The sequence below is a fragment of the Carassius carassius genome, chromosome 28, assembly GCF_963082965.1.
Source record: "Carassius carassius chromosome 28, fCarCar2.1, whole genome shotgun sequence".
NCBI classification, from domain to species: domain Eukaryota; kingdom Metazoa; phylum Chordata; class Actinopteri; order Cypriniformes; family Cyprinidae; genus Carassius; species Carassius carassius.
Window position 1 is genome coordinate 17,686,169 of NC_081782.1, and position 15,759 is coordinate 17,701,927.

General features: G+C 36.3%; 2 non-coding genes across 2 annotated transcripts; both read right to left on the reverse strand.

The window, feature by feature from the left end:
* Window positions 1-3,771: 3,771 nt before the first annotated feature.
* trnar-ucu (transfer RNA arginine (anticodon UCU)) lies at window positions 3,772-3,861 on the reverse strand. The gene is given in 2 exon segments: window positions 3,772-3,807; window positions 3,825-3,861. It is a non-coding gene; the product is annotated as a tRNA-Arg (tRNA).
* A 249-nt stretch (window positions 3,862-4,110) lies between these two features.
* Window positions 4,111-4,184, reverse strand: trnat-agu (transfer RNA threonine (anticodon AGU)). Its single transcript has one exon. It is a non-coding gene; the product is annotated as a tRNA-Thr (tRNA).
* Between the last annotated feature and the right edge of the window lie 11,575 nt (window positions 4,185-15,759).

Sequence of the window (15,759 nt, forward strand, 5' to 3'; positions counted from 1 at the left end):
TAATAATTTAATATCATAATTAATATATAATATATTTTTTGACAATTCCGTTGGATGAAACAATGGATTACATCAGGGCTATTCAATTAGTTTCATTCGAGGGCCGCATTATCAAATCGAAAAGTTGAGGTGGGCCGGTGGGTTGGTTTGGGGGTTTATCTTATTTATTGAAACATAACAGTTTCAATAAATAAGCTAAAGTAACCCTAAAGAAGTGTGGTATTTACTTGGAAATGTGGTACCCAACAGTATGCAAATATATAAAACCATAATAAATAAAAACTTGATAATTTACAGCTGTGTACAACTATTTTCCTTGGAACAAATAAATTATTTATACAAAATTATAGCTGTTGGTGAGAAATAATAATTATTTTATTTATAATTGTTATGCTTAAATGAAAATATTCTGACAGTGAGACTTGTTAACCACAGGCTCCCACTGTATAAAAAATGCCTAAACACAAGTTAAAAACTATACGCACCTTTACAAAGAAACTGACATAATTTCATAACAAGCATTAAATATATATTCCTCTACCCACCTAATAAAACTAATGCAATATAAATCACTATATTTACTATTAAACTATATAATATTATAGTATATATTTACTATATTTATTTATTACTACATAGTATTCAATATAAATATTGCACATTTCTGCCCAACCATGGTAAATTACTACAGTAAATGTGGTAAATGTTTGTAAGGGTGATTAGGGGATTTAAAGTCTTCTAATTTCGGTCATGCCACAATGTTTCTCCTGCTTTCCTCATCAGTCTTGTTGGGAATGTTGAGGCTGTTTCATCCGATTTAATACTAATTAAATCATCGAGTGATTTGTGGTTTGTAACAGAAATGTTTCTGTCGAACTGAAACGCTTCCACTGGTTGTCGCAACGCTGTTTAATATTAGTGTGTCCGGGACCGGGAGTAAACGCAACTCCGCGCTGGGCCGTGTTTAAACAACTAGTGAAACAACTGAAAACATCGCTATTTGTTGTAACTGTACTGAACGAGAAACCGCTTCAGATGATTCAGTTACGGAGCGGTCCGAATGAATCCGAATAGTTTTAGACCGTTATGCAAGCGCGTTTAGAAAGAATCGAACCAAAAGAATGATTCATTCACGAAGGATTGGTAGCCTATCGCTGGTTCAGTCGACATAAATTCGGGACACATATAATAACTGCTGAAATATTCACACGTAAAACGTTTCTCAGGTCAATCGGAGCGAAAAGAGGAGGAGGGAGGTTGGTGCCGTCGGGCCGCATGGAGATGATTGGCGGGCCGCATGTGGCCCGCGGGCCGCCAATTGAATAGCCCTGGATTACATTTTAAAGTGATAGTGTTTTTTATTTTATTTGAAGAAATAATTGACGCCAAAATATAACGTCTTTTAACATCCCTGTAAACTGGTGTGACTGACTGAAAATGAGATATTTATGGCAAAAGTGCAAAAAGTAGCAAAAATCCAATTTCCTTTAAATAAAATAATCATTTTGGACTCATTTCACAGCTGTTCATGCTGACAAAGTTCAGTGTTATTTTAGTATCATTTATGTACTGTTATAGTTTTGTTTATATTTTTTATTATTTCCTTACTTTCTGTTTTCATTTTAGTTAAAATATTTAGTAATTTTGTTTTGTTTTTGTCTTGTTTTATTTCTTTTTTTATTATTTGTCTATAGTTTTTTATTATTTAATTGCAAGTAATGAATTTTTAATGGTATTAGTAAGCTAGTCAGTTTTTAGTTAGTCGCAATATATATTTTTAAACAATCCAAAAGCACTTCATAAAGTTACTGTAAATAGTATCAGAACAGTAGAAAGGTAGCAGTAGTAGAACAGTATAGCAGTAACAGTAATATGACAGTAGCTCCAGATATTAATAGCTATGTTAAAAAGAAAATGAGAAAAAGTTTCGACATTGCCCTTTTGGTTCATATTGTTCTCTTTCATTACGGTTGCAGTGAGTGTGAACATTAAACATTCCCGATCACTGACTGTCACATTCTAAGACAAGAAACATTTCAAACATGGATTACACTGTAGTTTATAGGATGAACCAAATATGCAACCAAGCAGGTTCTATAAAACTAAAAGCAGTGTTTCAGAGCAGTGCAGACAGTCATAAAATAGGTTACAGCCAAAGGTTCTTTTGTTTATAAAGTACATCATTTTGCTGTATTATATGACTCATATTTTCAAAAAGTATCCTTGTCATACAAATACCTCAGACTGAGCACCACTGACCAGAATGATTGCATGGAGGAGAACTACAAAATACATTGATATGAAGCAGCCTTATATTTATGCTGTCATGCAAATTACTGGTTAGTTTCTCTGAGAATTTCTGTACAGTAGTATCAGCCCTGAGCAGTTTCTCAGTTCTCACGCTTAAGTGAGATTCAAACAGATTTACAAAGTTCAGAGACAGACTGTGGTTAATCTGAATGAATTAGACTGAATTAACACCATCATTCTTAATCAAATGTAATATCTTTAATAAACCTTTCAACTAGAGAGTATCCATCATACTAACACTTGTTAATAACATAAAGTATAAATCCAAATAAATGTGCATGTAGTAATGTAGCATATTCATTCATAAACGTGAAAGTGGCAATAACTAAAGAGAACAACAAGACTGAGGTTTAACAGAATAAGTTGTTTAAAAGGTGAAAATATCAAATTGGCTGAAGCCTGACACATTAAAGTGCATTTTTATGTGCTGTACGTCTTGACATTTAAATTTTTAATTATTATTTAAATATCTCAGCTTCAGGCTGCCAGAATATTAGAAACTGCAAATGTAAGATGCTGAATAATGAAATAGTTGCATATTAACAATACAACATAATGTAAAATAATAGTCATTGTTTTGAAGACATAATGATCTATTACATAGAAAGAGGAATTAATTATGAACCTTTATGTTAACCGAATATGAACTGCATGTCATCATGATTAATATTGCAACACATACTCCTACAAGATATTTCATAACACAGAGATATCAAATTTCATGTGACCTTAAGAAGGAACTGAGAGGTTACTGAGAATATTTCAAACATATTTTTCAATAGCTGAGCAGGTATTGTAGATGTAATGACAAGCGACTTGTATTTCCTCCAGTTACGAAGCACTGATTACTCAACATCCTTCATTCAGCTCAAGCTAACCTTGAGATTTGTTAAAAGACTAAGGTTTGGAACACCTACGCATAAAGACTGGTCTATATCCAAGACAAAAAGAATCAAAGAATTACATAGGAGAGATTTGACCTTCACTGATTGTTCACTTGATTGTTCATATGTGTGTACAATAAAGAGAGAGAAAGGACAATCTGATGTTACTTCACCACAAACTGATTTGGTCTGTTACAACTTAAAGAGCTCATACCATGACGAGTCATCATAGGAGATATATATATATATATATGTATTTTTTTTTCTTTTTTTTCCCTGTGAGTGTGTGTTGCCCTCTTGTGGCTGTTGGGGGAAAATATATAGAATCAATAAAATTCAGTTTTTACGACACAAGATTACTGAATGATATTAGGTTACACAATTACACATGGTTTTGTTAATCTTTTAGAATGTGTGAAAGGTTTTTGCATTTCACTTAAACGCATTGGACTGTTCTTGAAGGTGCACTTACTTAAGTTAGGCTACTTAAGTGCACATGTTGAAATAAAATCGATTGAAAGTATGTTGCCAATGGGAACCACAGTCTCGTTCAATGTTAACGTAATGCTAAAAGTTGCGACTCTGGTGGGACTCGAACCCACAACCTTTGAATTGCCACAATCGTTACGCTAGAAGTCCAATGCGCTATCCATTGCGCCACAGAGCCCGTGTAGAGCACAAATGCCTGGAGATTTTGGAGTCTAAAATGAAAAACAGGCTCAATAGCTTCTATACAAATAAAGCCTGGTTATACTGTCACTTCTGTGTCTCCTGTCCAAAAACGAGCCTCGAGAGCAGACCACAGTAAGAAGGAACATTGAACCCCAAGAAGAACTTTACGTCTTTCGAAACGGATTGTAACACTCAGTTATGCTTTTCGATAGTTGTTCATTCCTAGAAAAGCACATATTACTTAAGGCACCGCTGGGATTTGAACCCAGGATCTCCTGTTTACTAGACAGGCGCTTTAACCAACTAAGCCACGGCGCCAAGCTATCTGAACGTGAGCGGCGAAAGTGAATGACAATAAAAGAAATCGCATCCCTCGATTGCTCTTTCCCCATTTACCTTCATTTTAATCACATGGGCTGCATACAGCCTCTATTCTGCATTAAATCTATTGTATAAATGTATAATATATATAGGCTATAATTAAACATATAACATAAATTATATAACATTCATAAATTAATATAAAAATATATTCTATAAATGATTTCTATATTCTATAAATTAAATCTATAGTTGCTCCATCTTAGTGTTTTCCAAACAGACTGTTCTCCTCTTCTCCTCAACTATTCTACTCTTCTTTACACTTCACACTGACAAAGAATCTCTACTGCTGACAATGAATACAATGAGTGAGGAAGACCACACAACAGATGCTTTCTGCCAGTAGTACTTTTTAAACATTGACCAGTTTAAACCATTACTAGCAGACTACAAGCAAACAAACATTTATTACAAAAAGGTACATAAACCCAGGGAGGAGGATGAATGGATGGAATGGAGTCTGTGTTGCAGTGGTACCATACATTCAATGTGCTTTCTCTTTCACATTGACATAGACATAGTTCATGGATTGGTTCAGATCATACTTCTGCACAAAGTGGTGAAACATGATGACTTCCACTCCTGGAAGTGGAGGAACCTCTTGTCTCTGGCTCATTCTGCACTGGAGGAAACTAGGTGGAGGACAGCTTCTCACTGCTTGGTTCATTCATGAAAGGTGTGCAGATCCAGTAAGTTTTACAATTAAGGACAATATCTACATAAACTTGTGGAGAAGATGCAACAGAGATTCACAAAAAGACAATGCAAAAGATTGACAGAGATTTGACATATCAAATATGCAACAACACATCAGCAGTGGCACTTTTCACAAAATACATTGTTATGAGCCCATTATGAGGTTTAAAATATAGATTAGCATATACGAACATAAAGTTCTATAATTTATTGAATAAAAGTATAATAAAAAATATATAGTCCTACAATAAGGTAATATAAACTACTTTTATTCAAACTTTCAAACTAGCGTGATGCTAACTTCCAGACTGGCCAACAAAAATGTCAAAATGAAGCATTTCAGATTATAAACCTCCTTGTTAGACTTGTTCATGCTTTGAGGAAAACTCCTGACAATTTCTTCTAATTTCTTATGTGACTGTGATACACGCCTGATCTAGAGTGTTGTGTAAAAGCTTACTATTAACATGTGTAAAGTACTTGAATAAATGTAACTAATTACTGTACTTAAGTATCTTTTCGGGTACTTTGTAGTTGTACCGAGTACCAAAGATATTAGCAACTTTTACTCTCTACTTCTATCTGTATTCTTTATTTCACTACATTTGTTAAGAGTGTTGCAGTTACACATTACATTTTGCATGCCACCTAGCTTTTCTGTGGCAGTTTATAGTTGACATGACTGCAGCTTTCAATGAGGCCGAAATCAGCACATCCATTGAGAAGGCTTTGACTTTTTAATTTTATTTAACATTATTTGATTTATCCGTTACACTGAAGAGACCTTTTTGAAGGTTTTTGTTTTTGCAATTTTGAGGTGTTCAGTTTTATTTTGGTTTCAGAAAATAAGCGTGAATGCTGTCCTCACAAATCAGCTCTTTCTTGTTTTTTTTGGGGGGGGGGGGGGTTTGCCTGGTCTTGGACTTTTATGTCTCTTCCTTTCTCCCGTGGTGCTTGTAGTCAGTTTATATCTTATCTTATCTTATCTTAGCTTGTTAGCCTCCTGAATACTGTATATAGAGCCCTAGTGTTTATTTAGTTGTTTGTGAGTTGTTGAATGTAATGGTTGTCTGTTTGCCCGTCATTCTGTTCTTTGATCCCTGTTGTTTTTGGCTTGTTGTTTGTTCTAGCTTTTCCATGAAATGTCTGCACACCGATCCTTGCCTCTGCCTCTTTCCTCAGCTTCTCCACAATGTTACAGTTTTTGACTGGCATGTCTCTTTGACTTGTGCATCTTTGAGCCTATATTTAGTATAAGTAAAATACTTAAGTGCTGTTAAATCAGATACTCTAATACTTTTACTCAAGTTGTTTTGGAATTGGTGACTTGTAACGTGTAGTGGAGTAATTTTCACTGTAAGGTATCTGTACTTTTACTCAAGTATGGTTTTCAGGTACTCTTTACACCTCTGACTATTATGCAAACTATATGCAAACAGTGGTGAAGAACTGATGAAGAAACAACGCACTTTACTGCACAGCCTTCTTTTTCTGAGCACTTTTTTCCGCTTTTTTATTACAAATATAGACATACAGTACAGACCAAAAGTTTGGAAACATTACTATTTTTAATGTTTTTGAAAGAAGTTTCTTCTGCTCATCAAGCCTGCATTTATTTGATACAGAAAAAATACAGAAAGAAAATGTAATATTGTGATATATCTTTACAATTTTAAATAATTGTTTTTAAATTTATTATACTTTAAATTATCATTTATTTCTGTGATGCAAAGCTGAATTTTTAGGATCATTATCACATGATCCTTTAGAAATCATTCTAATATGATGATTCATTATCAAAGTTGGAAACAGTTCTGCTGCTTAATATTTTTTCAGAACATGTGATACTTTTTTAGGATACTTTGATGAATAAAAAGGAAAAAGAAAAAGGAAAAAAAAGAAGCTATGTTTTTAAAATATAAATATTTTGTAATAACAATATACACTACTGGTCAGTAATTTGGGGTCAGTAATTTTTTTTTCTTTCTTTCTTTAAAATAAAATCAATACTTTTATTCAGCAAGGATGTGTTAAATTGATAAAAAGTGATAGTAAAGAAAATATATTATTAGAATATATATTATTAGAATTTTTTTTACATTTTGAATAAATGCAGTTCTTTTTAACCTTTTATTCACCAAATATATTAGACATCAGGACTGTTTCCAACACTCATAATAAATCAGAATATTAGAATGATTTCTAAATGATCATGTGATAGACTGGATGTTACATGTGACACTGAAGGCTGGAGTAATGATGCTGAAAATTCAGCTTTGCATCACAGGAATAAATTATTTTTTTTAAGTATATTCAAATAGAAAACTATTATTTTAAGTTGTAATAATATTTCACAATATAACTGTTTTTTCTGTATTTTTGATCAAATAAATGCAGGCTTGATGAGCAGAAGAAACTTCTTTCAAAAACATTAAAAATAGTCATGTTTCCAAACTTTTGGTCTGTCCTGTACATACAAAAAAAAAATACAAGTAAACACAGATAGGTATTGCCAGGGTAACAAACAAACAAACCAACCAACCAACAAAAAAAGGAAAAAAAAAACACCTTAGAAACAAACAAAGGAAGATTAGATAAATACAGTTTTCATAGATAGAACTTTGGATAGTTGCCATATTCTTGTCTAAATCAACTTAAGAGAGGTTAAGAACCAGCAAACTGTTGCTTATGAATGTGAAATTTAGCTAGCAGGAAACAAAAATGTATTATGTTAACCTTCCCTGTGTTCTCTTTTGAGTAATTCAACAATCCTTAGAAAGCATCTTTAAAACAAAAAAAAAAGTCACTTAAAAAATAAGCTGGATTCACAGCTCTACACTAGAAAAACGGCTAATTGCATGCTAGTGATGAACATATAGTGTTTTATTAACAAAACATTTTTTAACTGATAAGGTCTGAGAGTTAAGGATTTAAAAAAAAGTTAATATTGTTGTTAAGTGTTTGATTTTACAGTAAATAAACCTATTATAGCATGGTGCTAAGAAGAAATCAGTAATAAAAGCGAATTTCTGTATTTTATTTTTTTAACTAATGATAAAGATCTCTTGTACTCACTAAGGCTGCATTTGTTTATTTTTTGTAGACATCCAGTAAAAATTATGTGACATTATTAAGTGTTATTAGGCCTACAATTTAAAAGAAATGTTTTCTACATGTGTTGGTCATGTTTATTTATTTTAATTTTGATGATTATAACTGACAACTAAGGAAAATCCCAAATTCAGTATCTCAGAAAATTTGAATATTACTTAAAGGTGCCATCTGTCATGTCTGGCAAAAAAATCAAGTCATACTCCACATTCCATACCAGATGGGGGCAGTATGCCTCAATAAAGTGAATTGGTCTACTCTAGAGTAACAAACGAGAAACGGCATAGTCTCTATGCTCCGCCCCTACCTTCACAACAACCCTACAGCCATAGCCTAAGTCTAAGAGGACGTTTTCCTCCAGAGGAACGTTGGGTGATGTCAAGTGATTTTGAAACATGACATCTTCAAGCTACTCCCCTTCACCTTTACCAGTGAATATGTTCATATTCGTTTTGTTCATATTACATTTTGAGTTGTATATACACATTATTTGAATTAAATTAATTTGACAGACAGCATTCTGTCAACATCATTGGTCAACATCAGACAGCTGATGTTGACCAAGCTAGCGCCAACCAACGTAACAAGAGCTGCCAACTCTCAAGCATTCACCGTGAGACACACGCAATTGACTCTTTTCACACGCTTTCACGCCACACATCAATTTTCTCATGTACAGAAAAACCACGAAGCAAAGAGGACACGGAGACCAACAGACTAGTCAGAGCAGGTTAATTATGATATAAAAAATGAGTAAGTTATAGCTAGCTAATTATCAAACGCAGCTACGGTTAGCCATCGCTAACATTAGCACGTTTATCGAACAGCCTTCGATACATTTCTATGTTATAACTTCCCGAAAAAAAATACACAAACATATAAAACAAACTTCTAGCGAAATACTAACAGCATCTAACTTACCAATCCAAAAGAAATGTTGCAAGTTCGGTGTCGAACCTCATTTCTTTCAGGTCCATCAGTTGTCTCCAGTGATTGAAAGCAGTGCCGATGTTTACTCTGGTTCGGCTCCTTTTCTTATCGGATCTTATTTCTTATCGATATGATAAGATTCCGAGCGCGGTTGTTTCCCTGTAGCGGGTGGTGGTCTCTTGCCAAGGGCTTCAGTCATCCTTCCGCTCTCTTCCCTGAACTGAAATGAAGTAGTGGGCTGTACTTTCCACACAATTGACATCAGGTTAGATTATGCCCACAAGCCGTGTGAGTTATTCGTGTATTGCAGGTTGGCTGGTGGTTATGTTGCCCGCATCTTCCTCTTCACAATACCCCATAGAGTTCCTATGAGGTTAAGTTCAGGCGAGTTTGCTGGCCAATTAAGAACAGAGATACCATGGTACTTAAACCAGGTACTGGAAGCTTTGGCACTGTGTGCAGGTGCCAAGTCCGGTTGGGAAATGAAATCTGCATCTCCATAAAGTTGGTTAGCAGCATGAAGTGCTCTAAAACTTCCTGGTATATGGCTGCGTTGACCTTGGACCTCAGAAAACACAGTGGACCAACACCAGCAGATGACATGGCACCCCAAACCATCACTGACTGTGGAAACTTTACACTGGACCTCAAGCAACGTGGACTGTGTGCCTCTCCTCTCTTCCTCCAGACTCTGGGACCCTAATTTCCAAAGGAAATGCAAAATTTACTTTCATCAGAGAACATAACTTTGGACCATTCAGCAGCAGTCCTGTCCTTTTTGAAGCGAGATGCTTCTGACGCTGTCTGTTGTCCAAGAGTGGCTTGACACAAGGAATGCGACAGCTGAAACCCATGTCTTTCATACGTCTGTGCATAGTGGTTCTTGAAGCACTGACTCCAGCTGCAGTTGCAGTTGTGAATCTCCCCCACATTTTTGAATGGGTTTTGTTTCACAATCCCAATCTCAAGGGTGCGGTTATCCCTATTGCTTGTACACTTTTTTTCTACCACATCTTTTCCTTCCCTTCGCCTCTCTATTAATGTGTTTGGACACAGAGCTCTGTGAACAGCCAGCCTCTTTTGCAAAGACCTTTTTTGTCTTGCCCTCCTTGTGCAAGGTGTCAGTGCTCGTCTTTTTTACAACTGTCAAGTCAGCAGTCTTCCCCATGATTGTGTAGCCTACAGAACTAGACTGAGAGACCATTTAAAGGCCTTTGCAGGTGTTTTGAGTTAATTAGCTGATTAGAGTGTGGCACCAGGTGTCTTCAATATTGAACATTTTCACAATATTAAAATTTTCTGAGATACTGAATTTGGGATTTTCCTTATTAAGTTATAATCATCAAAATTAAAAGAAATAAACATTTGAAATATATCAGTCTGTGTGTAATGAATTAATATAATTTTAAAACGGAATTTACATCAGTCATTACTCCACTCTTCAGTGTCGTCATACAGAAATCATTGTAATATGCTGATTTGCATAATATGCTAATGTCTTCACCATCACGCACATCTTTTTGAATAAAAGTATAAATTAATTTCTTATATGTAATAATATTATGATAATTATATAATACATTTATGCAGAGCATATTGAGCTAATTTTTTCTAAACTTATTTCGAAACACAATAAACTATATATATTCGTGACATAAAAATCTATATACTAGCTAATCTGCAACGTATGCAAGATTTAGGCATACCAACAAACCCGGGCATAACATCAGTAATACCACAGTATTAAAAGATAAGTACTGTAACACAGTGCTTGAATTGTGTCAAAGCTCCTGGGGGGTCACCCTAACCAGCACTGCACACATACACATAAAATAATAATAATAATAAACAATTATAATATTGATGGTAATAAAATAAAATTTTACCCTTTATGGCCATTTTTACCTTTGTAAAGCCTTTTTTTTTTTTTTTTTAATGTGTCAAATTCTTACATATAAACAATAAAGTCAGTTACATAATAACACATTTGGGGCTGTTACCAAAAAAAATAAAATGATTATTTGCACAAATCATGCAATACAGAGGAAACACAGAAGCTGCATCTGAAGTGGCATTTAGATTCATACATACACGGTTTAATGCAAGGCATGAATATTATAACCTAGTTACAAATGCATGAATAAAGTTTTGATATTTTAATCTTAAAACGTTGAATACTGTTGTTTGAAATTATTTAAAAATATATGAAATGGTACTTTTAAATGTGAAATTAAAACCGCCAGTAGGTGGCAGCAAGTCACTGTTAAAGGGATAGTCCACCCCAAAGTTAAAATTTTATATTTATCTGCTTACCCCCAGGGCATCCAAGATATAGGTGACTTTGTGTCTTCAGTAGAACACAAACTGTTGCAGTCTGTTAGTCTTATTATGGAGGTAAATGGGAATCACGGTTAAAGCATACAATAAAACAAAAAAATAAATAAAAAATACAAAAACAAAACCAAATTAAACTTTGCGGCTTTGTGTAAAGACACAAAACGATCGATCTGTGCAAGAAACTGAACAGTATTTATATAGTGTTTTTACCTCTGATGCATTGCAATGTCTGAACTGTACAAACGCCTCCTCATAACACAGCCTACATGTAAGGCGTCTTCTTCTTGCTTTAAGGTGGAATTGCAGACTTATAAGTGCATTACTGCCACCTATCTCTCAAATTGATCATTGACACTCTATCTACAATCTCAATTAGTAGTGTAAATGGTCCACTGAAGAATTACCTGAAAGTTCATACAAAGGAGAAGCAGCATTCATGTAATTTGTGTGGTTTTTCATATCTACAGTATTTGAAAGCACGTCAGAAAATACATACTGCTGTGAGAGAGTACATGTGCTTTGAGTGTGAAAAGACTTTTACTTCAGCAAAGTGTTTAAAACTGCACCAGAAGATTCACTCTGGAGAAAGACCATACTATCACTGCACTGCATGTGGGAAGCGTTTCATTGTCATCTTCTCTACACAATCATACAAAAATCAGATCCAGGCCTTTCAAGTCAAGCAATAAAATATAATCTAGATAAATAATTCCTAATCAGCAATAATTAACAACATGAGAAAGGAACATTTGCTGTAATTGGAACTGCATACTTCACTACTACATAGTAGGAAAAAAGTTTTTGGTGAACGAATAAGTATGTCTTAATCCTCAGTATTCATAAAGGAGCAGGCAATAATTATCTGGCTGGTGCACTATTTCTCACAAGATTTGGATGTGTGTGTATACTGAAGTTGTGTTTGATTATGCCTACTTACCTACTATATAGTAGGAGAAAAGAGCATGTGAAGAAAGAAGTTTGTTCGAAACGTTGTGCACATGCAATGTGCGTACAGAGCAAACAGGTCTGTGGATGATGCAGTAAACATGGGACTGCACTTGATCCTGCAACAGCTGGACAAAACAGGGACTTATGTGAGGATCCTGTTTGTGGACTTTAGTTCGGCTTTCTATACCATCATCTCAACAGCCCTCCAGACCAAACTGAACCAGCTCTCTGTTCCTAGCTCTGTCTGTCAGTGGATCACAGGCTTTCTGACAGATAGACAACAGCAAGAAAGAAATTCATGCCCAACAGCTGCTACAGCAACACTGGTGCCCCTCAGGGATGTTCTCTCCCCACTGCTCTTCTCCCTGTACACCAACGACTGCACCTCTAAAGACCCCTCTTTCAAGCTCCTGAAGTTTGAAGACGACACTAAAGTCATCGGTCTCATCCAGGACGGTGAAGAGTCTGCTTATAGACAAGAGATTGAGCAGCTGGCTGTCTGGTGCAGTCTTGCACCAACCTGGAACTGAACATACTCACCATCTTTGACATTCAGATTCCTGGGAACCACCATATCTCAGGACATGAAGTGGGACAATCAAATTAACTCCATTGTTAAAAAGACCCAACAAAGGTTGTGCTTCCTTTGCCAGCTGAGGAAGTTTATCCTGCCACAGCAGCTGCTGAAACAGTTCTACTCAGCTGTCATTTAGTCTGTCCTGTGCACTTCAATAACTGTCTGGTTTGGTTCATCTTCAAAATCAGACATCAGAAGACTACAGAGAATGGTTCGGACTGCTGAAAGGATTGTTGGTGCTCCCCTGTTCACATCCAAGTTATCCCCTTTATGAACATTTGCCATCTGGCCAGTGCTTCAGAGCCGCAAATACCTGGACAGTCAGACACAAGAACAGTTTCTTCCCCCAGGCAATCAACCTTATGAACATGTTCCCCACTTATGCAATAAAAAATGTATAATAACCTTATATTTATTTGTTACCACCTCCATCCTTTGTTGTTGTTGTTTTTGTGTTGTTGTAGCCTCTGTGTACTGGAAGCTTATGCACTAAAACAAATTCCTTGTATGCGCAAGCATACTTGGCAATAAAGCTCTTTCTGATTATGATGTAGTCCGTCTTTTGAAATATCATGGCCTAGATATCGAATTCTGCTCTGGCTGAATTTGCTTTTCTCCATGTTAAGTTTCAGGCCAATATTTGTGAGTTTAGTCAGCACTGCCTGTAGATTGGTGTCATGGGTAGCTTATCTTGGCCATACACAATGAGATCATCTTAGTAGTTCTGTACTCCTGGTAGACCCTCAAGAACTGTTTTCATTATTTTTTTTAAAGGCAGAGGGTGCCGAAGCTTACCTGAAAGTAACCTCTGTGAATTTGAACAATCCATCGTGTCTAATAAATGCTGTCAAGTTTTGACTTTCCTCATGCAAAGGTAGTTGGTCGTATGCACTTTGCAAATCAATTTGGGAGAACACAGTAGAGCCCCTGAGCTCAGTGAAAAGATCCTCCATATGAGGTAGTGAGTAGCAGTCAGTAATTAAAGCCCAATTAGGCTCTTTCAAATCCACACAAACCCAAATTTCTCCAGACTTCTTTCTGATTACGACGATTGATGACACCCAGGGCGAATCATCGAACCATGAAGACCTCTCCTGGTCCGACAACACCGCAGCACTGGCCAAGAAATCCCAGCAGCGTCTCTACTTCCTCCGCAAACCGAGAAGAGCCAGAGCCCCACCCCCCATCATGTACACCTTCTACAGAGGCACCATCAAGAGCATCCTGACGAGCTGCATCACTGTGTGGTATGATGTCCTGTCAGAATACTCTGCAATGCATAGTGAGATCAGCTGAGAAGATTATTGGTGTCTCTCTCCCCTCCCTCCAGGAAATTTACGGAACCTATCTCACTCGCAAAGCCCTCTGCATCGAGGGTAATCCCACACACCCATGACACAGCTTCTTCAGCTTCTTCAGCTGCGGAGTCTCCAGGCCAGGACCAGCAGACTGAAGGACAGCTTCATCCATCAGGCTGTCAGGAAGCTGAACTCGCTCCAGAACTTGCCCCCTCGTCCCTCTTCTGCCCCAGGCACCACTGAACTATGATACTATGATAGGAATACAAATGCATAATACAAATCTATGTATTGATCTTGGGCCTAACAAGACATTTTAAAGTTCATGTAATAAAATGATCATGTTAAAAATAGGGTGACCATATTTTAGTTTTCCAAAAAGAGGAGAGTGGGTGCGGGGGGCTGGAGTGTGGTTGGTTGGTGGTTAAGTAATGCCCAAAGTAGCATACAAGACAAAAGCCATGTGCTCACACAAAACAAAAACACAAGCACATGGTCAGCAAAACAATAACAAGCCATGTGCTCACACAATACGACACATGGTAATATCAAAGACATTAAGACAAATCTTGCTTTGATCTGGCCTGTTATTTGTTGAGAGTATTTTATTATAATATTGTATTCATCACTATTTGCTCTTAGTGCTGCGCTATCTTCATCCCTGCAAAATAAATAAACTGAAATGCATTTACTGAGCTCTCATGATTGCAGATCAACATGCATCATCAGACTGTCAAACCAAGTCGCCTTTATTTATATAATGCTTTATACAATACAAATTGTGAAAAAGCAGTTTTAAGGTGTTAAACAGAAAAAATGTGTTGATAATGCAAGAGGACAATACAGAACAGAAAGTTTTCCAGATAAAGACAGTTCATTGTTGAATTCAGTAATGTAATCGTCCAGCTCAGTTCAGTTTAAATAGTGTCTGTGAAATCAAGTCAACAATACTGCCAGAATTTAAGTGTCCCTAACTAAGCAGGACAAATGCGGCAGTGGCAAGGAACCAAAACTCCATCGGTGACAGAAAGGAAGAGAAAAAATAAATAAAACTTCGGATAGAGTGGCCTCAATCAGGGGTCAGATCTCCTCAGGCCAGAATTTGGATTGTGAGAGGCTGAAAAACTCACCAGGTCTTCTTACACCGATGAACTGAAGAAGAAACAGAGTAGGAGCAGCAGCAAACACTGCAAACTCTACAATAATCACAATCACTACAGGAAAGATGTGTAGACAGATGAAAGACACAATCAAGAGGGGGAAAAACAGACAGAATGAAATGAAAGGTTTGAAACGATGAACAATGTAAAGACGTGTGGTTCCTCAGCATAATGAACTGAAATGACTAACTGAAGTCAGTAGAGCCCCTTTCACACTACGATTCCGGCAAATACATGGGTAAAGTGTTCCGGCAATTGTACCCGGGTCGCTAGATTTTGCACTTACACACTGCCAGTGATTACCCGGGATATGTGCGTGCTTTCACACACAACCCGTAAAGATCCCGTAACGACACGTGGGCGTGACGTGTAATGTACGAGTCGAAAACGTTAGGCACGTTAGTTCACTCAAGCTAGTAAACGATCTCAGCGTCAGCGTGGAAAGTGAGGAACAA